The 25,138-nt window shown below is 37.4% G+C and overlaps 1 long non-coding RNA gene across 1 annotated transcript; it reads left to right on the forward strand.

The window, feature by feature from the left end:
* On the forward strand, positions 1–24,806 carry LOC306798418. The gene is made up of 4 exons (XR_013773337.1): positions 1–123; positions 3,143–3,252; positions 6,037–6,106; positions 23,688–24,806. It is a non-coding gene; the product is annotated as an uncharacterized lncRNA (long non-coding RNA).
* Positions 24,807–25,138: the final 332 nt, after the last annotated feature.

The following is a 25,138-nucleotide window of genomic DNA, read 5'->3' on the forward strand; positions in this document are numbered from 1 at the left end:
TATGGAAGGTGAAAATAGAAGAAGGAAACTTTCTCTTCCATTTACTTCCAGCCATAGTCACTGTCACTGTCTCAGCGTGCATGAGGAGTGTTGGGATTGCTTCCTTCCTGAAATCCCAGAAGAGTAAGTGTACTTTAGTACAGGCTGAGTAGTACAGGGAATAGGTTTAATAAGTGTTATTCTTGACTTGCTCTGTACTAATGGATCTTTCCATTTGATTTGCATCTGTTTCTGTCATGGCTGATTTTCTGATTCTTTTCCAAACCTTTCTCTTTCAGTTTCTGCATCCACACCTAAAGGCCCAGTTATGCTGCTATAAACATCACTTTATCCAGAGCTGTGTACACAATACTATTGTAGCACCAACGAAAGACATACCATCCTTTGTATGTTGAGCCCACTTTAAAAAGTGAAATTTATAGAGTGCTTTAAAAAATAAAGAAAAAAACATCTTACATATTGCATAGGATGAAAGAGTTGATTTGAAGCTCAAGAATAACCCTTCTAAAACCAGGGCTGCACAATAACAGTGATGTTTGCTCAGTTACAAGTGTCACTTACATTTGGTTCTCACCTTGCCCTTTACTGTGCATGAAATTAGCATAAAATTTCTACTTTTTAAAGCCTTTACAAGGGTTGATATGTCCTGTCCATTCTTGTTTTGTGATTTTTCTCCTTACCCTTACCCTTACATTTGTTTCCTGCCGTTCTTCATGTGCCTGTTCTCTCCCTCCTTTAGGTTCCCTTGTCTCATACTCCTTGTGAGTCACTCCAGCTGTAACAGTGTTTAGAATTTACAGGATTTAAAAGATTTGGCTTTGAAGGTAAAGAGGGGGAAACTATATAAGGGTGGGAAAGGATGCAAGGTCTCAATTTCATTCCTTATTATCATGCTCAGCTGGTACCATCACAGTATTGCTGCCTCTCTCCTGTTTTTCTGTGTCTGAGCATTCATACTTTGGCTAACCCAGCCTGAGTGACTAGATATCATCTATTGGCTAAAAAAAGCATGGAATAGGACAGTGTTGAGTCACCCAAAGGAGGACAAAAGTGGGGGTCCCACAGTCATGGGGCAGAGGACAGTGTGGGCTGCATGGTCTCTGTACTGCAGCTACCCCCAAACAGCTGGGCCAGAGTCCCCTCCAGCCACTTGGCACTTTCCAGTGGCATTGGGTGGCCTCTGATGCTGCCATGGGATATGTGGGCTGGTCTGTTCATTCCAGCAGGACACAGCCCTGGAGCACAGCTTGCAGTCAGCACTTAGTTCGTGGGGAACACCAGCCACTTAGTTTCTTCCCATGCTCAACAATTAATTCCTTCTTGCAGACCTTTCAAAAGCCTTTCTTTACATTACAATTCTTTCATTGCTTTGTAAGAGCTTACGTCACATCACAAGACCAAAAAGCACAGTGAGGCTTAGTGTAACTTGACCCTGATCTGGCATTTCTTTGTGATGTGTCATGTCAGAAATGTAAAGAAAACAACATTGTCCCTTTCCTATTAGTTTGGGCAGCAGTGGCCACTATAGGTTTGCTTTTACCTTCTGCCTGGAAGATGTATGTAGTTTGTAAGATTAACAAGGATTCTGTACTGGAAGTAGGGGAAATTATATTTATGAAGCTTTACATGCATTTTGGAGAGCTGAATGTCAGCTTAACAGCAAGTGGGCACTGAGTTAGTGCTGCTGGGGTGGTTGCAGAGAAGCTGGCACTTGCAATTCCTGTGCAATTCCTGAAAAAAGTGATGAGGGATATTATGACAAAGTAATGTTTTGTAATGTCTGTAGATTTTGGTTTTTGGCCTATTTAATTTCAAGTCCTTTTAAATAAGCATTTTCCAAAATGGATTTGAGACAGCTAGAATAGTCTGAAACTACCCTTAAAAATGGGATGAGTAAGAAATTCTAGAGCATCCTAGGCCTTGTAATAAATTTCCTCCTTTTACTGAGCCTAAGCAAGAATGACAAACAGGACCTGTTACAGCCCAGACTGATGCCTGATCACATAAAAAGGAATAATATCTGTATTAGTTCTTTCATGTCTATGTAGGAAATTATAATCCTGACTCCTTTTGCAGAGTGTGCTGACCTGTTGTTTTGTGAGTAGCCTGTCTTTTATGTCCTCAGAGCTACAGCCTGTTTGCATTGAAATATCACACTCTCAGGAGCCTTGCTGCCCCTCTGCAAGGATGAAAAAGTTATTGCTTTTAAAAGAAGACATAACTTTGTCACCTTGGGGATGATGATTTAAAAGGCTGATGTGATGGTAGGAGTTGAGGATAGTTTGCAGATAGAGGATTCTAGGGAGCCTCAAGTGCTCAACTTCCAGTCCTGCTATGAACCTGTTGAGTGACCATGAGCAACTCCCCATCACTGCAGCTCCATTTTCCCTTTGATTTTTTAATCTGTTTAAGCCTCTCTATAGCACCTTGTGGTATAAGTCTTGATCTCATCTTGTTGGTTAGATACTGTCTGAAAGGTACAGCTTGAAAGGTATAAAAAAGTGGAGATTCTGGGTTTCCATACTTCTCTGCAGGGATGCAATATTCTCATATTGTATGGGTTAGCTCTCCAAAGTGCTTTTGCAGAAGAGATTGTGCTCTCTATCACAGTCTGGTCTTCTTCCCCATACTGTCTCAGCTGAATCAAAGTACCCAAGTCAGATCCCAGCTTACAATAGAATTATTAATTTAAATCTCTTCCACTGATGATTTGTTTTTCTTTATGGTGAAAAAGGTGAGATCTTTGTGAGTGTGACATGTTGCAAAAGACATAGGAATGAATGGGCTTTTGTAATTTTTAATCTAATGTCTAACTTAAACTAGGTGCTTTATTTTGTGGATCTTTTTTTTATAAAAGGGGGAAAAAACCCCAAAACACCACAGAGCTCCCTGCCCTCCTCCCCCCTCCAATCTTCTATACATATATATATATATAAGATGATAGAAAATAAAAAAAATTCCAAAGGCATCTGCAAGATTTCTTGTGCATACAGTGGATATAAATGAGGTACTTCTAATTTAATTTACAGGATTTCAGTTTTACTTCATTCATTTAAGAATCCTTATCTGAAAATTTTGTTTAAATAAATTGTGTCATTAATGTAAGAGCCATCTCAAACATTTGAAATGTTTTCCTCTGTAGGTGAGGTTACATGGGTCAGGCTTTTGACCTTGGAGAAAACAGGCACCTTGTGGCTAAATTTATTTAATAAGATGTTCACTGAACTTATTGGAGATATACATTAACAAGAGGTGAGTGGTACCCCAGAAGTGCTATTTCTGTCAATGCATTGTAAAGGTAGAATGTGTGGTTAATCCAGATTAGACAGTGCCATTGTGGATGGCTGTGTTTGATCACCTGTATTGATCAAAATACTTGTACAGGAGCTTCAGAAAATAAATGCAAGAGATGTGTGCAAAGTTAAATGGAGGTTTGGTTAAAAAGCCCATTAGTGTCTAGTCACCCTCTATTATCTCTAAAAATGTCTGTCCTCCTTAAGTCTGTCAATGTAGAAATGCAGAATTGTTAATTTGTTATTTTCTACTTGATTTCTTCTTGGGAGCCTTTGTCTCCCTTATGCACAGAGCCCTGTTCCTGCTTAACTCCCTCGTGGGCACATCCATGTGTACAGGGGCAGTACTGCCTCAGAACCTTCTCAGGACTGGGGGCAGAATCCATTTCCTGTGCTCCATGGATGGGGCAGCCAGAAGAGTTGGAGGTCAGGCCAGAGCAGGAGGGGATCTGGTGACAAGTAGGAAGGGAAGGGTTCCCTTTCTGCTCTCAAGTCAAGGTGCAGCCTCATGGCCTCAGTGCCAGCAACCACCTCCAACCACTCTCTGTGTCTGGAACAACCTGCTGGATGTGCATGTCCATGGACTCTGGGAGTGTGGCCATACAGGGATTTACGGCTCTCTGTCACCCTTGGGATTAGTAAGGCTGTCATACCTTTGTATATTGAATGAGTTTGACATTCAGATTTTTTCTGTATCAGAAGATGTAATATTAAGAATCAGGCTGTCCACTGAGATGCCTGTGATGATGACCATAAACACACACCTGAACTCAGACAAGGGTGATGAGGCTGTGCAAGTCTCCACTGGCTGTACATTACTCAGGGTTACCTGGTCATTAGAGACTTCTAAGCTGCTCTTTTGACTGCAGAATTACCAGGGTCTCCCAGACTGCCTGCAGTGGAAATCTACTGAAAAGTAACAACCACTTACATTATTTCAGTTTCCAAGCTGTAATGAAATCTTTTCTGAGTGACTGTGCTATAAAGCCCTATCATCTATTTTAGCCATATTACCAGAGGCAATTTTGTAAAAACTGCACTGCCATCCATGAAAGTTCATCTCAAGTTACATCAAGAGTATCAACAGCATATGAATGTGCACCTTTCAGTTAACATTACTAGAACTTAGATGTAAACATAAAATCTAATATGTAGGTTGCATTATTCTCAATGGGCTTAGAATGTCTTTCAATTATAAAATGTAGGGCAGAAGGCTCTTTACAATTATTCAACAGTACCTTTTTAGGAAACCTGCCCCCCAGTCAGAGGTAAAATGTTTTTTCTATATTTTTTAAACGTTAAAGAATGAGGGTGGCAAGAGCAGGCTGAAGAGCTCCAGGCTGTGCCCTTCCCTGCACAGCTTGAACTCTCCCTGTATTTATCTGAAGCAGATGTTCCAGGCAGGATGCACGTTGCAGCCAGAGGTGAGCAGGGAGGTGTACAGGACTTGAATACATTTCACTACAGCTCCCACATCCTGTTTACACATAGCTGCTGGCCTGAGAACAACACAGGGAATAAAAAAAGGAAGGTGGAGGGGGCTGTGATGGGAAGGAATGGTTGATGGAGTGGTGATACCAGCACTGCTGCTGGAGATTTGTGGCTCTCTTTGCATCACCCTTTGCCAGCAGCATTTTCTCCATGACTTGGGCAGGAATTGATAGACAGGCTGTCTGCAGTCATAGGGGAGAGAAAAGGAAGAGGGGGAACAATTAGTTGGAAAAAAAAGAAAAGTAGCTCACCTGCAGAGAAACCATACTTTCTCTCATATTCAGCAATGCTGCCCAGACTCTAGAAAAAACACAGCTGGAATTCACTGAACCAACTTTTCTGTCTCATTAAAATGTTGGACTGATTTTTAATAGTAGAAAGGCACTTACTGAATCACTGGTGGGCAATGAGAAATGCTAAGAAAGTTAAGGCCCATTTAAGCAGCCTGCTGAAGGATGGATTTTTTCAGGCTGGGTACTTACTGGCAATTTGATTTCTACACACACAGAGCAGAGAAGGGCCCACTTTTCTGTGCACTGCAAATGCACTTTCATTTTATGTTTCCCTTTCAACTCATTGCACCTATTCCAAATCATCCACACAAATTCCTGTCTAATGTTAGGGAGATAAGAAAGAGGTGTACATATATACTCTGGGTTGTTTTTTTGTTTGTTTGGCTTTTTTTGGCTTAGTTTTTTATTTATTTATTTTTTAAAAGTATTACTAAAACGACATCACTAAGGGACCAACTTTTCATAGCCAAAGATTCATAAAGCTGCTAGTGACAAAATATGCAGGAGGCAAAAATGGAAGAAGCAAGTTTTCTAGGTTGTTTTCCAGGAGGTTCATAATACAGTCTGGGAACACAATGTGTCTGTTAGGTGTCTCTTTAATGTCATATTCTGTAGAGACTGGCTACTGACTTTACATCTACGTGGTCATGCATACATACAGATGGGGTATTTTGAAGGACATGTACTTTCCTATGCTTGAATGGTATGAATTTAAACATTAAAAAGAACAATTGATGTCCAATCAGTCAATACAAACAAACATATAATGCAAGACAATGTAAAAGAAGCTTAACATTTATACAAATATGAAAATCTATATTTTAATATGTTATTATTATCTATTTATTTTATCTCCCATTAGAATGTTTAATACTAAAATCACAGCATGAAAGTTTCTCTTCTCCAAGTCCAGAACATATTAACTTCTTTACTACTACCTTTTTATTTTTTTAAAAAAGGAACCATCTTAGTACTCAGGACTCCTCATTTTTATACATCATGTTCCAGCAGGAGACAAAAACTTCTAAAGTAAGTGCTAAAATAAGCTACATTCCCCCAGATGCCTTGCTTTTCCTTACTCTATTATATTTGGATTATTTTGTTATCCAAGATGCTACCATGGTATTAGGTTTTGATTTTCTTATTTCAAATCATCTAAAAGACCAGAAATTTGAGGTCAAATTGGAAGATAGAAAGAAAATTTAAATTCTGATTATTCTCAAGCCCTTTCTCTTAGCTTCAATCTATTTAGCACTTGAAACTCAATCTTTGGATAAGGAACACCAGTCAATCTCTTTGTTGCTTCCCATTTGTTTTTGTATAAGACAGCCTATCGAGTTCCTTTTTCCATGAAATAGCTATAACAGAAAAAAGATGAATTAAGATCTTACTGTACTATTACTTGTAATCCCAGCTCACATTCACACAGCTTTGTAATTGCAATGTTTTTTAAAAGCTTTTCAAGCTTTTGTATGAGAAAGGTATTATATTCATGCTAAAAAAGCAACCATCTTAGGGTCAGGCAGAGGCTGCAAGAAAAGTGTTTAATTTTGTGTTGCAAAAAGGGTTAGAACAGGGTGAAGCACTGTAATTGGAAATACAGACAGGCTGTTTGAGGAAGAAGGCTATTTTATCCATCTCAATGTTTTCCATTTCTCTATCTTTTTTAGTATTTCATTAGAGAATCTGATCTTTTGCACCAGTTTTGTGGTGGTGAATTCTATCTTCCAACTTAAAAATTATTGTTAAAGTAAACAAAAATTTAAAAGCATCAAATAAAATTATTTACTGGTTGCTGGTAGACAAACAGCAATGTGCCATTTTTTGGCTTAAGCCTTTGTCCTCCAGTCTGAGCATTTTGCAGCGTTGTGGGCTCCTATTGCCACTTGGAAATATTCTCAGGATAATGCCCACAACAAAGACCTTGTGAAGGACAGCATAATATCAAAGATGTGTAGCAAATGGAGGATAATATAGTATTTAAGGCAAAATGCTAAAAGACCATATGATAACAGGTCTGAGTTTTAAACCAGACTCTACTTCTATTCATCTTTTACTGTATTTCCAAGCAAGGTAGAGGTAATTTAAGACAAGATAGTCAAAGAAATGACAGACAGCACTCCACTGGTAAGCAAAGAAATTCAGTTACTCAGCATGAATATAGGATATGGACATTTTCCAATTGTTTCCAGCAACTGAATATCCAAAGCAATACTCTCTATTTGGAATAAAATAATGAATCATAACAAGATCAGAATATAACCTGTGTGGTCTGCATACAGAAATTATTTTTGTATAATTTGCTTTTGATAAATAGAGAAGATAATGATGGCAAGATACCAATATTTCTTGCTTTTTCCTGCTTCTGCATTGCATGTCCAAAGGTCCTAGTTTACAAAGTAGAAGTGGAAAGAATGTGGAATTGACTTCTAACAATTGCTGTTACCATTTTTATCCTTATCTATTTATACTTTACTCATGCACATTGGTCAGGAGTTGTACCTGACAGTTTTATGATATATGAGATGACACACTTTTTGTTCCAAGAACCCTGTTATCCCATGGTTAGAATAGGGATGATCACTCAATCTTTTTAATTTTGTGAAAGATTATTGATCCTCAGTAAAGTCTGTTGTTTTGAATTATAGTAATATATGTACAGAATATATTTTAAATTTTTGTATTAATTATCTTGCTTCACCTGAGCATTGTCTAAAGTTTCCTGACCTGTTGGACTGAGTCCAGAAGAGGGCCAAGAAGATGCTCAGAGGGCTGGAGCATCTCTCCTGTCAAGTCAGGCTGAGAGAGTTTGGGTTCAGCCTGGAGAAGATTTTGGGGAGCCCTTGGAGCACCTTCCAGTACCTGAAGGAGGTCAGCTCAGTGAAGCAAGAAGAGCTTTTCACAAGGGCATCAGTGATAGACAAGAGGTAATGGCTTCAAAGTGAAGGAGAGTAGATTGACACTAGGCTGATTCTCACTCCTTGCCATTGGCACCTATTTTGTATGTAGACTGAAGAATTATTTTGTTCTTTATTCCCTGGAAGAGGTGATGAGGCTGAACAGAGAAACTCATCACTTTGGTGGAGATTTAGTTACAAATTATGTAGGAGAGTTTAAAAGCATTTGGCATTCATACCAGTCTGCTATAGTACTGAATAATAATACTATTCATTCTCATGAAGAGGATAAATGCTTCAATAAGGCTTAATGTTCAGTTTACAGTCATTATTCTGGAATGGGAATAATTCAGAAATACAATTATGAATCTACTGGGTCTGATGACAGTTTTAATTCCATTAATAGTGAACTTGGCCACTGTGAGAATTTCTTATTCTTACTTCTTTTTCTGCAGTCATATCTATAGACAGTGCACTTGACTCAAGTTATGAGCAATGCATTGTTCATATTGCTAACACTGTCTGCTCTGGAACTTTAGTTGCAGACTTAATTTCATGGTTAGTGATTTCATTGTGAGAAAAGTAAGGACAGATAGATAAAAGACAGAATACTTTCAGTTTGTTTGGATTTGAAGAGCATTGTAAAATATAAAGCAATGAAACAGCAAACCCAGAGCTGCAAGTAGGAGATTACAAGATCTATCACTGCCTGCAAAGTTTTCATGTTTGATCACCTTGTGATTTTAGTACAGAAAAGACAGGTTATACCATCAAGCTAAAGAGATGACACTAACTTATTATTAATTTTAATGAGTGTTCAGCATTTGTACTTCATAAAACCCACTAACATCATAAAATACTTCATAAAATGAGGTCCAAAAGGTCATGTATTAATACCCCATCTTCTGTCATTCAATCCCAAACCCCTCTCCCAAGTGCAAAATAACTAAATTTAGCTGACCACTAGCTTTTGTTAATGACACTTTTGATCTAAGAAGCTGTCTTCTCCTCTTGCCTGATAAGATAAGCACAGTCTTTGAAATATTTTAAGGTAAAACTGTTAGGAGAGCAAACTGTATTCACTGTCCCAAGTCTTGCATATAAACCTACCATTAGGCAGCCAAAACCAACTACAGGACAAAGAAGTAAATGCAAAAATGTCAAATGTGCAGTTAAATGTAAAGTTGAGGACATAGACCAATTAGATACAGTTATGGCATAATAATGACATTTTCTAAATCTGTTTTAGTACAGTTGTTTTAGAAAGTTGCAATAATTGCAATGTATCAATACATTTTAAACAATACTGGTCTTAGTTTAAAACATGAAAAAGTTGTCATAACTAATGACTGGATTGTGTAGCAATTTAATCAAGAAAGAAAGAGCTGTCAATGGCTTTTGTGGAGTTTGTATGGTAGGGAAGAGGAAATAATGAAAAGGCATCTGCAGTAGAAAACTGATATATTATGAAGACGTCTGATTTACATTTATGATTTAAAAGAGATTTCTCTATGTCATCAGACCATCTCATGGAAATTTATTTTAGGCAATGTAGAGATTAGGTTTATTCAAAAACCTTCTGCTAATTGGGGAATTGTGTAGGAAGGTATCAGCCTCAATTTGCATTGCAGTCTTCCAGTTTCCTCAGATTTCAGAGTATCTGCACATACAGAGGCTTCTCAGCTGCATTAGCCTTTGACACGTGTCTTCAGAATCTGTTCATTCACCATTCTAAAGTCTAACATCCATATTTTCCTATCTGTATGTGTATCTGTAGCTAATCTATTTTTCTTGGCTTTCCTTATCCACCATACTCAGTCTCACAGATAAGAAACACAACAGGGTGATATCCAGATGATATGTACAAGGCAGACCTTAGGAGTGAGGAAGAAAAGGGGAAAAGAAGGCCAATCTCCATGCTGTGTACACAAATACCAAAGAAAAATGCAGGAGGAACTAGAGCTCTGCTCATGGTCACCAAACTGCATCAGCCCTGGGGTTATTGTGTGGGACAGCCCACATGGCTGAAAGGTTCTTGTGGAGGAATACACAATAAGAGAATGTTCTCTTCCCTTTGTTCTCTCAGAACAAAGAGAATTGTGTTTCAATTGTCTTCTTAGGATGAGGGAGTAGATGAAGCCTGGTTTAAACAACTCAGGAAGTCTCTGTACCCAGATCCTAATTCTTTTGGAGAACTTTCTTTTCTCTGATATCTTCTGGAAGGGTACATGGTCAGGTATAGGTGCTACAGCAAAGAAAGATGACACACAGCTGCATCTGCTATTCACTTAACCAGACAGGACTATTGGCCTGTAATAATCATTGATACTCTTGGTTTTAGGCACCATGAATTACGAACTCAGCATCCTGGGGAAGGAGAGCAGATTTAAGGTTGTTCTGAAAAATGGTAGATGGGATCCCATGAGAGGGAGCTTCAAAGAGGAAAGGAGCTCTGGAGGAGAGGGCTTGAGGGGCTGGCTGGACATGAGCTCTGGCAGCAAAGAACACAAATATCATCCTGGGCTGCATCACCAGGAACACAGACAGCAGATCAGGGAAAGGGAAAGAAATCCTTTACTTGGCATTGTGAGCACTCAGCTAAACACTAAGTGCAGTATGGAAAAGAGGGAATTTCTGTCCCTGGAGGTTTTGAATTCCTGTCAGAGCAAAGCACCAAATAACCTGAACTAGTCTTAAAGCCTGAGTAGAAGCTTGGACTAGAGACTCCTGAGGTCCCTTGCAGCTTAATTATCCTCTAGTTCTGTGATTAAGAGGGACAGAAAAACAAGAGTTGGAAAGACAAAGGAGTGGGTTCAGATCAGAAGAAATATGCCCTCATTTCATGATCTCAACCTCTGCATCCTTAAAGTGTAAAAGGTTTTCCCCAGCCAGGTGAGGAAGACAATCCTTCCAAAACAGCTGCCAACCTGAAACACCTCAGTATTGGTGAGGTCCCAGGAGCACAGGGAAATTCTGCCATAATCTTCACACTAGCAGAAGGGAAAGGGATAGAAGATTTACACCCAAGGAAAGTATGAACAGTCATCTGGAAAGTATTTTTTTCTCAGAAATTTGCATATTAACAGCTTGATGACACTACATCTGTCTTTCCTATAGAGAAACTTTGAATGATTCCAAAATGCAATTTATTTTAACATACTGTTTTATTTTGATATTAAGGCTGTCCCTGGGATTATACTGTCTAATAGTTTTCTCTTAACTAAGTCTCTTCCAATTTTGCTGAATAACTAACATGAACCCAGAGGCATCTGACATAATTCTACCAAATATAGCCTATTTCTGGGGTGAGAGAAAGAGATGCAGCCTGTTATTGTATCTCAGACATTCAGGAGACAAATTTTCATGTTTGTTTAGCCCTTGAAAGTAAACAGTGAGAGGAATGATTAAGTGACATCTCAAATTTTTACAGAGGTAAATTTTACTAAGATTAGCAGCTCTACTGTTAGCAGCTCAGCCATATATCAGAGGATGAATTGTTCCTTGTTTAAAAATGTATTTTCTAGGGCCTAGGTTCAAGGGCATAAAATGAAATAGAAAAAGAATATCAGAAGGTAATGCTTGGCCAGCCATTTGATGTTATGAGCAATACAGTTGCTTGTAAGTCATCTGGGTATTTATAGCAATTTCCCCAGTGAGAAGGACTATTGATAAATGCTACTATTAAAACCTTACAATAACTGTAATAATATCTTTCATTTTTAATAGAGTCTTTGATCCTAAAGGGGCAGCTCGTTTACTGCCTGTTTTCCAATTAAGAAGGGCATTCATGTTTTATGGCCTTCATCCTATTCATCCTGGTTACTGGAGAAGGAATTAACCTGTAGCTCTGGAAAAACTGTTTTCTATTTCTATATTCCCTCCTCATTGCAGGGTCTCTGCAGGCTCTCCACACAGAGTGCTGTAGGCTGACTCTGTTTATCTCCTGTCATTGATATGATATGACATGGTATTATGTCTCCTGATGTTTGCATTATATTAGATCCTTTTATATCAAGATCTCCAGACAAGTAATCATGTTCCATTGTACTCTCTGCTGTGTAGAGATTTATCAGAAAAGGCAGCCCATAGCCCAGAGAGTCTGCAGTCTAAACCAGACAGGGCAAAGGGAAACAGGCATTTGATCCAGTGAGGGCCTCAGACATGGGAGTAGACTGTAAACAATTTGCCAGATTTATTTGGGAAGACTGTGAAAGAAGAGGGAACAAACAATTTCTGGGCTTATTTCTGTTTTCACATGGAATTAATTTGGGAAACTTCAGTTCTGTACTCCTCTAATGTCAGGATCATCTGGAGTTTATTCTTTAGGGAAGCTTACTCTAGATTATAGCAATCAATTTAGTAAAATAAATTTGGTAACCCAAAGATTTTTGATGTGAGCTGAATCTTCTCTATAGATAGCATTTTCTTTCCAGCCTGAAGTCTATCTAGAAAATACAATTTTTTTTTCTTTTTTTTTTTTTTTTGGGGGGGGGGAATAGTTCTTTAAATTAAGTGGTATTTTTTACCTTTTTTGGATTGTTCAGCAAGATTTTTGAAAATTATGAACAAGGGCTTGTTCAGCCTCCTGCAGACCATGTTGCCTGTCAAGCTTTATTGCATCCCTCACAGAGAGAAGATGCTTTTGGAAATGTCTCAGTCTCCTCCCTGCAGCACCAGCGAGATGTGGTAGATTACAGAGGGATGGAAACAGAGACACACCTTTAGACTTCACTGCACCCCAAGAGAAGCCCCAAAGTTTTTTCTTGAAATCAACCTTATGTCCTCAAAGCCTGAAAAAAGGCAAAAATATTTCTACCACAGGCTAGAATCAGATCCTTATGTAGATTGAACATCCAGCAACTTGATTCCTCACACAGATATAGCCGCAGTACATCAGCTTCTCCTTAAAAATCAGAAACGGCTTTTAAAAAAAATTTCAAATTTCAATGACTTTCTGATACTGAATTTCAACACAGCTATCACTATTAATTCAAAAATCTTCCCAGTGGTGCATGCCAAAGTGAGACATCCCTCAGCTGTGTTCAGAGAAAAAAAAAATTTATATTGGCCAGTGTTTTTTCTATTATCTGGGCCTTTCAGATACCAAGTTGTACATTCTCAAATATTCTTGGGAAATGTGTTTGTGTCTACATGTATATATTGACACTGCATTGGATTTTCTTTTAATACTTACCCCATCCAAATGAAAACAAACTTAAGCCTTAAGAATTCTTTAATTTTTTGAAAGTGGAGGGATTTATAAATCCACAGTTGGAACAAGAATTGCAAACCCTAAAAGACAGATTATGTTTCCAAAACACGAGGACAAGTATGACCTTCATGTAAAGCTATGTGTTTTAGCCTATGGGTAAAAGTGGTACATGAGGGGATTATTTATGTTTAGGTGTGTAAATAAATAGTAAGCCTTTGGACACCCTACTTATATTTCCAGCAGAGCCTGCCAGCAGTCTTTTATTTCTGTTATTGTTTCAGGATGTTAAGACCACAGGAACATAGCTAAATTAGATGCTGAAAATGCAGAAGTGTCTGTAGCACCTCTCACCTTCACATTGAAGGGGTCTGATTTGAAAATGTGCTTGATTGAAATGTAATGATAGCTCCTTGATACTCTGGTTTGTTCCTCCAGACCAAACCACTGCTCTGTGTAAAGGTAGCAGAACTGGGTCCTTGGTATTTTATCTGTCTGATCATGAGACCACTTTAATCCTGCACTGGTCATGAAAAAATATTGGAAATAATTCTAGAGAAATTGACTGTATTTGCACAAATACTTCTCTTTGTTTTATTTGGCTGCAGAAGGAGTAGAACTGTGTCAATTGTACAATGGCACACTTGTATGATTTTGTAGAGGTAAAATATTTCTGAAATAATTGAAGGTAAGATGTAAAGAAAATAAATAATCAGAAAGCCATATTCTTTAAACATTTTATTTGTCCAAAGCCCTTCACTTTTTGAAGTATTTTTCCACTACTTCAAAAATGGAATAACAACAAAAAGTCTCAGGTTATTAAGTCCTCTGAAATAACCGTAACCAATCATAGGCCATCATTATTTTAGTATCTTCTATGATTAATATTCTTTTTTATATGGAATAAATAAACTTAGTCTGGTGCATATATATATATATATATAATATCTTTGTGCTTTGCCTGGAAGCTGCCTGCATGGTTGAAAGAGCTGTTCTTTTGGCAGGAGCTTCAGTCCTGTGCTATATCCTGCACAGTACTCTCTCGTAGTTCAAGTTTAGGCAGGGTTCCATAAAAATTCCACTTTTGTCTTCCATGCAGTTATATGTGATAATGCACAGGCACTCAAATGCTTCAATATCCATCCTTTTGCATAATACTCCAGTAATTCATCCAGCAATTAGGAGTTTTGTGCTTTCTTCAAACAAGGAATGCTTGAACCCATATCTGTCACATTAGTGACGTGCTCAGGCCATGAGGTATTCTGGTTAACTTGTTCTCCACCCTTTCTCTTGAAGTGCATCCAAAAACTCTACTTCCATGGGCCAGAAGGAGTATAGCCAAGAAGAAACCTGACTCTAGCTTCAGGTTCAGACATTTGGTTAGGAAAGGAAGAAAACCAGGGATGCCAGACACTCCTCCCTAATATGCATGCATATTATACAACTGTTAAAAGAGCCTTGGGAGCAGAGTAAAGAAACATAATGTCTGTTATCATTAAACAACCTCCTGAGAAGATGGCTAAATATGTATTGTCTTTTTCTGCATGCAATAGCCCTGAGAAACATAGATTCAACAAATCTCCATCTGTGTTTTGTCAAGTTTATGGGTAAAATCATTGCAGTGTTCATTGCTCTCTTCTTTCTTTTTAAATTAACACTTAGTTCCTGTTTAAGGACTTTTGAACATGTTCCCATGCACTTCATTGCAAGGCAGATCATAACCTTGCATCTCTTGCACATTTCTACAGCAGTTCTCTTGGGGGTTTTATTAAGGAAATGCAAGAACACCCATGTTTTATTCTGCCAACACCAAATATGATGGAATTCCAAAGGCTGAAATGGGAGCTAGGAGGAAAAATTGTGTAAAAATTTTGTAGTTATCAGAGTGCTCTCAAGTATTCACTGGGATAGAAGTGCTGCATACTGTTCAAACAAGAAATTAAATATAATCTTTATGCTGAAAGAAAGACATCCTTAATAAACAAGAAAGATTAAAAAATAATTATTAAATCAAGGTACAGAATTTGACATACCTCAGCTAAAAAAACCCCAAAACAGAAATAGAGTCAGCAAGACACTCCTATACTTCTGGCACCCAGATCAGTGCTCAGTATGACATGCATATCATATTTCTGCACCTGGATATATCTCTGGTATGAGATACTAAAATTCCTGAAAGCTCTGCTTAGACAAAGTCTATCCTTTCATGCAGTTAGGCAGGCTAATAATGTTTTGCCTTGAGAGCAGTGGTTCACAGCCCTCCTGGTCCTGCTGATGTGCCTTTTCCAGTGAGAAACACAAGCACTATTTAACCTAAAAAGAAGTTTGAGAGTTTAAACTTAAAAACTAATGAAGATTTCTATTCATGGGAGAATTTTGAGTGGCTGGTGGTAAACAAAATAACTGGTGGTTTCAATTTCTGACATCTTTAGATCTTTAGAATGGACTTTCATAGGAATTGCATGCATATATTTAGAATATAGACTATATATAAACATTCATATATAGATGTGTGTATATATTTTATGGATGTGTATTTAAACATTGACACATTCTGTTCTTCATAACTGAACAATATTCCCACTGAAGAGCTTAGAATTTGGCTCTGTTTGAGAATAACATTCTGTATGGAAGAAGTTAAACCCTGTCTGAAGTACAGACTATCTTGGACCTCCTTCAGCTTTACTGTATAAGCAATTAATAATTCAAGATTCAGAAAATAGAAACAAAGAAGAGGAAGCTCACCAAACATGGCTTTTCTTGAGAAACACAGAGGAAAGATCTCCCTAATGTATTCCTAACATTGAAAGATGGTGGAAATTATTGACCTTTCAGCGGTCAGGATTGTGGTTAGACTGTATTGTATATGATATGATCTCTTAGTGGGACATCTTTTTGAGGGTCAGCTGCTCAAAGGAAAGGTTAATGTTTGCTGTCATGTACAAAAGAGCTCTGCAAAACTTCAGCCAACTGGAAACCCTTGTCAGTTGGAAGTTTAATTAGATTAATTGGGCTTAATTATGTATAGTACTTAATAACAGTTAAGCGGAGGCTAACTAAAATACTTTAAATCCATATCCTCAAAATTATTCTCAGCCTATTCTATGCTATATGTATATTTGGCTATTCTTAGTTTCCACAGAATATATTAGTATTACACAGTTTCTGTAGAAAATATTACTGCATTATGTCCCCTTTGGCATGTGAAGTATCATGTGTCAACAGTTTATTTCAGGTTTTGAAAGAAAACGAACAGTTGCTATAGCACTTGCTACATCTCAGCTCATTTGGTGTACTCTGATTCAGAACAGTTATTCATGTGGTTTTAAACAATTTTGTCACCTGTGTAGTGAGAGCAAAGGAGGACATATTCTTGAAAATTTGAAAACTAGAGCCTTCCTGCTAACACATGGTTTGGAACTGAATTCTGGAATGACAAGATTATCTGTACTAGTCTCAAACTGCACTGAGAAAAAAAACATCAGGCATAAAGAAAGATTCAAAGGCATTTAAGGCATATAATTAACTTTTCTAAGCTGTAATGAACAGTTTCTAAGCTGTTCATTACAGCTATGTGAAAATACAGTTCTTCTCAATTCCACATTACATGTATGAGCTCTTCTTAGAGGATTGCTACATGTAGATGCACGACTTTGAAGCAGCTGAGTGCAAAGAAATGTACTGCAATCTTTTGACATGCTCTTCATTTTGCTCTGCACCTATGACTGGTGTCAGTTTTCTCTCTAGATGAGGCTTAGGTAGAACTTACTGGAAAAACTTCTGCATTTTGCCAAAAGATAGTTTAGGACCAGAATCTTCACAAACACGTGAATAATCTAGCTGCTTTGTCAAACTAGTGAGGGGATCTGGACCATAACAAAAATTACAGTGCTGTACTCCTGTCAAAAGTTTTTGCACTTTTTGTCTTCACTTTTCTCATGGTTCTCAAATCCAGGTTTTATTGGTAGAAACCTGGCATTAACAACTTTAAATTTACACAGGCAACTATTCACAAAAGAAGATCTGCTACATGTGTGGGGACAGACAACGCTTCACAGAACTTTCTGTCAAGCATTTCCAAGGATTTGGCACAAGTGGAGCTAGTGAGGGAGATGAGGCTCTAATTTGTACTTCTGTACTTAAGGCCATCAAGGTGTTGAAGGACACTGTAGGACAAAACAAGGCTCTGCAGTTTTCATACAGTTGAGGGGTATTTGTTCAATCCAAGCACTGACAAAAGCTTACATCTTCAATTATTTTAATTTCTATAGTATATTCAATTGACTAAATTAAAGAGAGAATGCTTTTTCCACTTTCTTTAATTTCCACTTAAATTTGAATTAAAATTTATTCGTTTTCTGGAAAAATGCATGATAATATAAATAAAATGCAGCAGAATAGAATGCAAGAAGTGAAACTATCAAGCTCCCACAAATACATGAAAATCCTTGTTTTCTACCTTTTCAAGTTCTTATTTGGTCGAGTCATTCCTGTTCCTTGAAAAAAAAAATCTTACAACATGACTCTGAAACAGATCAATGTATTCAGGTCACAGGAAATAACAGAATGAAAAAGATTGAATGTGATTTCCTGATTGAAAGAGCTATTTCTCTACCACCCCTCCCTAGATATCTTGCCTTCAGCCCATCCTAATTCAATTAGGAATAGTACTAGAAATGTCTCAAGTTACTGCAACTGCTGCAGCAAAAGAGGAGGAAGATGATAAAAAAAGTACATACCCCTGACCTGTGTGGGACTGCTCCAAAATAACTCAATTACATGTTATAAAAATAACTGTTACCTATACTACTCTGCAGTGGTGATAGCTACGTGGGAATAGATGCCATCATTTATAAAGTGCCTCTGACCTATTCACCTGGACCCAGATCAGTAATCCATCTGGCCTGGGACAATTTCTAACACTCCCAATCTGTCAACAGTTCCAAACAGCTGCCATTTCCAAAATAAAGCCAGCCTTTCAGACAAATGTCATCTCCTTTCCCTCAAGATGTGGCATTACTCTTCTCTTTGCTCCTCCTCTCATAAATTTCACTGATGTGATGGGGAATCAGTAACTGCTCCTTGAAAAGGTGACTGAAGAAGTGGCAGATCCAGTAGCTGATAAACCATCTTAACCTGAAATGATAAAAGATTATTCACACTCATGCTCTGGGACTTGTTATTCTAAAGAAATATGGGCTTCATTTCTGCCTGAAAAAAATAGAGTGAAACATTATGCTAAAAAGGACAAAAAAGGCATAAAATCTACTTTTGACTTTTCTTACTGGATATTTTTGTTTTCATGTTTATGAAAATTCTGTGGGATGACATTCTATCTTTATTATAACTCTGCAATCAGTGGAAATTAAATTAAATTTATGTGTGAGGAGAAGTGATGACAGGGGACTGTTTGAATGAAGAAGGGACAAGACATTCCATTGGTCCCATTTGCTCTGAATTCCTACCCACAAAATTTCTGTAATTTTTAAGACAGCCAGCAGCCTTTGGGATCACCTGTTTGTAAGCCAAGATCCATAGGTGTGGTGTGAAAGTGGACTTCCTTCACAGAGCAGATTTATATTATGAAACTCTGCTTCCATCTGGTTGAGTTCCTCCAGTACATTTGCCTTGAAGTGGGAGAGAGCTCCTGCAGCTTTTAAAATGTTATAATTAACTTTGGTATAGCTCTCTGCTGTCGCTGCCAAGCTCTTTTTCCATGTGGAATTAGCAAGTTCAAATCCTTCTGTGTCACAGTCCCCTGTGCAGTCAGATGTGTGTCACCATGCCCACAACAATGGTGGACATGTGAAGTTTTTAACATGCAGTTACAGAGGATAAATAAATGTTCATTCAGTAGTGGAGCTTAAACTCCTATAAAGACTCAACAGGAAAATAAAAATTAGATTTTTTTTCACTAAGCAGATTGTCTAGCATTTTCAGTTTGAGGTAAACTTTCAACCAGTTCCTGAGAGACAAAGTAGAATTGGTAATAAAATTGTTTAAGACATGATTAAAATATTACAATTATTTTCTATACATTCCTGAGAAACTTTGTGCTAGCAATTAAGCAATGGTTGGAAGTGTGGTTTTATTTGCATTTATTTTTCTGTTACTTGAATCATAATGAGTTCCCAATGAATGCCAGTGATATTTTTATGTAACACATGAAGCACAAACTAAAGGCAAATGCAGCAATAGCATATTAACTACCATGAACTGTGAGTTTAAATGGTGGATTTTGCATCTGTGCCTCACAAGGCTTCCTACATGGAGCTCTCATTGTAGCCAACTCTACCTACTTCTCCAATTAATTCAGAAGAATCTGCAAGTACTCAGCACTACTGGGCCTGTTTAGTAAGAGCATACAGCCTCTGGAAGTGAAATAAAATTTCTTTAAAAAGAGAATCATATAGAACTGGCCATTTATGATGTAAATCAATAATATTGATGTTAAAGACCCTGTAGCACTCAAGGGAAAATACAGAAGTTTTGAACAATCCTACAGAATTTAGCAGATAAGGCTGTGCTTGGTGGAACCTTTGTAAAGAAGCAATGTAAAACATTTTTTATATCAAGTCCCCAACTATTTTATATCACTTTGAGAGGGACTATATTAGGTTTTAGTATAAATAGGACAGTTTAATTAAGTTTCATTTTATCAGGTGTTTTCATGCCCAGGAGATACTATCTAGTGTCTTTTTTTAAAAAAAACCTTTCCACTGAAGCTAATAACAAGACTTTAAGACTTCCTGGGAAAAAATCTCTCTTAAAGAGAAATTGGTGATATCACTTCTTATTTCCCATCAAGTCCTTTCCTAACTTGTGAAGTTTTTTAATAGAGCTGTTTAGAAAACCCACTGGATACAATGCAGTTATTTTATAAGTCTGCATTTTATCTCATTGTATTCATCTAACTAGCTGTGGATAAGAAAACATGGAGGTGTTTTATCATTTCTCTGAGCACTAGTGAATGGAGTTTTTCCATTACAAACCCTATTTTACTGTATTAAAAAGAATAATTCATGATCAGTGAGGTACTTTACTCCTGAGATGTCCCAGTTTCAGAAAGGTTTTATTTATCCCTAAAGCTTTGGCAACTGGATAATCTGCCACTAAGTGGGAAATACATTAATTTATATGGAAGAGTGAAACTAGGAATAATGAAATTTTTTTACTGATTATTTATACAACTGCTATCACAAAAATAAAACATTTTGATAGAATCCTTTGATGTTAAATTTGATATTGTATCAGTCACAGGACAAATAAGCAAATTCCTTCTGGCTAAAGTATGCCAGGGCTTCAAAAATAGGGAAGCTAATACTATTCTTATATGATATGATAAAGTATGTAGGAGTTGTTGTTTTTTTCAAGCAACTTCACTGAAATTTCATGAGCAGTGATGGTTGTTCAAAATTTGAAAAGAGATTTATGTCCAAGTGTTCAAAAAACATACCACTATGTGACTGAATTTTGAGGCTTCAATGGCACCCAAGAATACTCCTGATACTTTATTTTACTTTTAATTACAGAGCTGAGACTATGGGGCTCCTAAGGAACCAGCCACTGGAATTTCTAATTGGTAATAATCCTACATTCCCCCCCAAAAAAGGAAGGGTATAAAAAGAGTAAACAGTAGGTATGGCAGCAGTAGCCCAAATGGTCTGCAAGAAGAATTAGGGTCAAAATGGAAATGACTTTACCTTGGAAGCTTCTTAGGTGACAAGAATAAAGACCTGAAAATAACAGCAATCTGACACAATTTTTACACCTCTCTAAAAATATAAGCACAGTCACTGTGGATTCCTGGTGAAGACTTCATCATACCACAAAACCAAGACCGCCTACCTGGCCACCCATTTTAACCTCTGGATAGAACTGATGTATGAATGATAGGCACTAACTATGGAAATATTTCACAGGGGGCAGAAAAGTAAGGTTTTCCATGGGGCTTATTGTTTTCCCAAAGTAAGTTGGCTCCCTAAATAGTTCTGGTTAAAGTAAGCACAGAGGATGCTCTGCAGCTCTTATCCCTGTGCTGCAACCTGGGAGGCTGCTGGCTGGGCTCACAGTGCTCCCACATATTCCAAATACAAAACAATCTCCAGGTGCACAGCTCCTCAGATACACAGCCCCCATGTAAGAAAGAGCTCACTGAGCTCCCCACTCACACTTGAGCCTCTGGAGTTGAGACTGAACCTTGGAGCACAGTTTGGACAAAGGCAGTTTGGGATTTGGTGATGCTGCCCACAGGCAGGTTTAGAGGATGCCAGGACCTTGGAAGTGAGCAAACCCAAATGTGCAGTCAGCCAGAGCCATTATTTGGAAGATTTTGACATGGGGCCCCCTTTTACTTGAAGCGTGTATAGGATTATGAAGAGGACATGTTAATGTTTGCTAACTACAACAGAACTTCCCTGTTTGACACCACACAAAGTGATGATACTGTAAAAATTCTTTGGGGTCTTTATGGAAAATAGGCCCTTGTTTTAAATCTATTCTAGGATTAGTCATTGCTTCGCAGTTTTTTTCCCTTTTTTTTTTTTTTCCCAGTTTTTTTTACATCCTCAGGGGACATCCACTCACAATTCTGTGCAGTTTATAAAGCAGAGTTTATTTTCTGTTAGCACAGCAGTACCTCAATGCTGTGTGAGAACTCAAGGCTGTATGCATTAGTGGTGCAAACAGAAAGTCTATTTAGAATTTACCACGGCTCACATTGTCTAATCTTTTTTTTCTTCCCTAGGATTAGATCTACTGAAACATCTGTAAGTCTGCCCTGCTAAATAAAAGCGCCTGACTTTTAGAATGAAAGCAGCTCTTGTAGATTCTGTGTTTGCAACATGTCATATGGTACAGCTTGGTCAGGATATTTTTGAAGTTAAACAGTGTTTAGAGAAGTTCCAAAACAAAAATCAATCCAAGAAAAAAATTCCAAATAGAAGATTTCTGGTTTGCAAAATGCTCAAATGTTGTCAGCCCTGCTTCTTTTTGAGTAAGGCTGATCTATATAAAATGGCTCTGTCTGTACAGTTCTAGCAAAGGGTATTGATTTAATTTTCTTTTTCAGATGAAATAATTACTTTTGTACAGACATTGAAGTATGGTTTTTATTTAAAGAACAATCAGTCCAGTCGGGGAAGGATAAATGTTTGTGTGGTAACTTGTAGGTGTTACAAGGGCTCACGCCCCAATCCCCTTGTCCATGGATGAAAATTCCCTGAGCACTGGATTACACCCTGAAATACCTCTAGTTCCAAGCAGGCTACTTGAACATGTAACTACAACCTTGTTCCAGGTGTGCCACATGTCAGCACAGGCTTTAGAAAGCCAAAAATCTTCAGAGAGAGTACGTTGATCTTTCCACTCCTCAAGTACAACACCAAGCTAAACTAAAAGCAAACATCCTAGTTTAGCATGTTTAATCTGCTCGGGAATGTGGTATTCCCTGAGAGCAGATGTACAGTTTTCATCTTCTGTCCTTCTCTCATAATTTTACTCTTTTTCTTATTAAACCTCAAAGTTATATGATTTAGTTTAAGCTGCAGGCTCCCAAACAGACTTCTGATTAACTTCTTGTATAAGTATAGGACAAACTATTCGTGTCCAAATTCCCCAGTCAGACCACAACTCACACAGACTTCTCATCTCTCCTCCGGTGGGGATCTTGGGAGTTTCCATTTGTCTGAGGAAGGGTTGTTTATCACACATGTGACTCTGGTTCTGCTTCACCTGAGTCTCATGACTGTTTTTAGGCTGTAATGATCAAGATCTCATTTTTCCCTAAAATGGGAAAGAAAATTTCTAAATTCTGGGATTGCAGAAAAAAATTTGGAAGTGTGGAATGCTCCTCTAACATGCAGAATCCAGAAGTAAAAGAAAATATTTTCCTCCTTTTTTTTTGTTCCAGGTTCTTACCTTTTTTAGCCAGTTTCTTCATTTGGTATTGTATTGGGTTTTTTTCTGCAGAGAAGGTGCAGGCACAGGAATTAACTCACACTTTTAGTAATCTATTTTTTGTTCTTTGGGGCTGACATTGAGCTTTTGCTGGTTTTCTGACTATAAGGATTATGCTGATCTCATTATAAATGAACTGGCAACTACTCTCCAATCAGCACCAGCTACCATGACCCATCTGAACCAAAGACAGATCCAAAGGAGCTCTTTCCTTGTAGTGCTTATGGCAGTTCTAAAAAAAAGGGTGGGATAAGCCCCTAAGAGGAGACACAGCCTGCCTGACAGTCTGGGTGGCATTGAGGGCATCAGAGGAATTTACAGTGCATGTGTCAAACCAGGCCTTTGCCTCTCAGTATTCTGAGAGGGTACAAAAGGCTTCCTTTTCCCCCTTATAAGTGTCCTGCAGCCTGAAGGTAAGGGTTAGATGTTGGACAACCAAGACATTTCTTGTTTAATTGTTAGTTCCTTGCTGGTATAATTTTAGATGTGAGTAATTGTTTTTCCCCCCCTCTTTTTTTTTTTTTTTTTTTTTTTTTTTTTGCATCAGTGGAAACAAAATATCAGAAGTATGGGAATATTGGAGCAAGTGGAAAGAGTGAAAACAACTGTTTTCCTGGAATATGATATTATGCCATGGGGGTCAGGAACAGATGAAGCTAAACAATGACAGAAGAGAGCGCCTTTACACGTTTTTTTTCTTGTTCCATTTGAGCCTTAAAATATTGAAAAATACTAATTTTACCATAAAAATAATTATTTCTCTTCTGGACAACTAGATTAAGATTTAAGCTACTGTTGAATGACTGGTTTCTTTTTATTCTTTCTATTTCTTTTTTAAATTTTTGTGCTGTCAGTATATTCAGTGCCCATTTTAGTATGGCTCATGTTGCTCAAGAGTGGTTGCAACAGACTTTTTGTGTTTTGTCCACCCAAGAAACGGCTGCTTGTAGCTATCAGGAGCAATGTGAAGGACTGAGAAGGGAACTTGCTGGTCCGTATTTAACCACACTATTTTGAAAAGCACATTTCAAGAAAGAGTAATTTACACAGTTTACTAAGAACAAGGAATTCTACAATTAAAAAGCCTTCAAATAAAAGAAGTCCTTCTCAGGGACCCCACTGGAAATTTTCATTTGAGTTCACCCAAGAAGAATCATTTTAAAGTTATTGAAAATGCCAGATTCTTGAATTTCAAGTTCAAGGTATTTCTTTAGCAAAAAGCTTTTGTTTTTTTTAAACAAGGTTCTGTATTTTTAAATCACAGATTTCTTTACTAAAGAGAAGAATTCCTTATAAGTATCACAAAGAAGTTATGTTTTTTGAATGGAGGGAAAAGGTATGAGTATGTCTGAAATGCAGTTCCATTAGTTTAGTTTTATATGAAGTGTTAGCTTTAATACTTCTGATTAATTGCAAGGACTAATAAAATAAGTCAGCCTTCTCATGTTTCAAGTTAAATATATGATCAAGTGTTCTGCTGGATTTGACAGGCTGTACTCTTCAGTAGATACAGAAAAACATTTTTAACTTTTTTCTTTTCCCTGAGAGTAAATGTAAAACATAGTGAACTAAAGCATTTCCCACATCTATTTATGTTTTATCTTCTTGTTAATACAAAAGTCCTGAATATTGACCAGATAAAAGGTTTGGTGGGGTTTTAGTTGGTTTTTTGTTTGTTTTTTTTGTTTTTTGGGTTTTTTTGTTTTTTGGTTTGGGTTTTTTTATTTTTATTTTTGGAGTGAGGAGGATGAAGGAAACAGTTTTTCATTTGGAAATCTTCATTTGTAATTCTCACATACAAAAATGCAGTACTTGAAGATTTAGCACTTTGGATGACAGGAACTTTTTGTCTAACTTTGTCAGACATGAGATGAAATTTTCCAGACTATTTGATTCCTACAATTGTTTAGGCAACCCAAAATGGCTTTTATGCTTCAATTTTACAGAGCAGTCAGGAAATTTGTTGTTTTCCTTTGTCCAACATTCCTCTGTATCTGG

The sequence above is a fragment of the Erithacus rubecula genome, assembly GCF_903797595.1.
Source record: "Erithacus rubecula genome assembly, chromosome: 2".
In the NCBI taxonomy this organism is placed as follows: Eukaryota; Metazoa; Chordata; class Aves; order Passeriformes; family Muscicapidae; genus Erithacus; species Erithacus rubecula.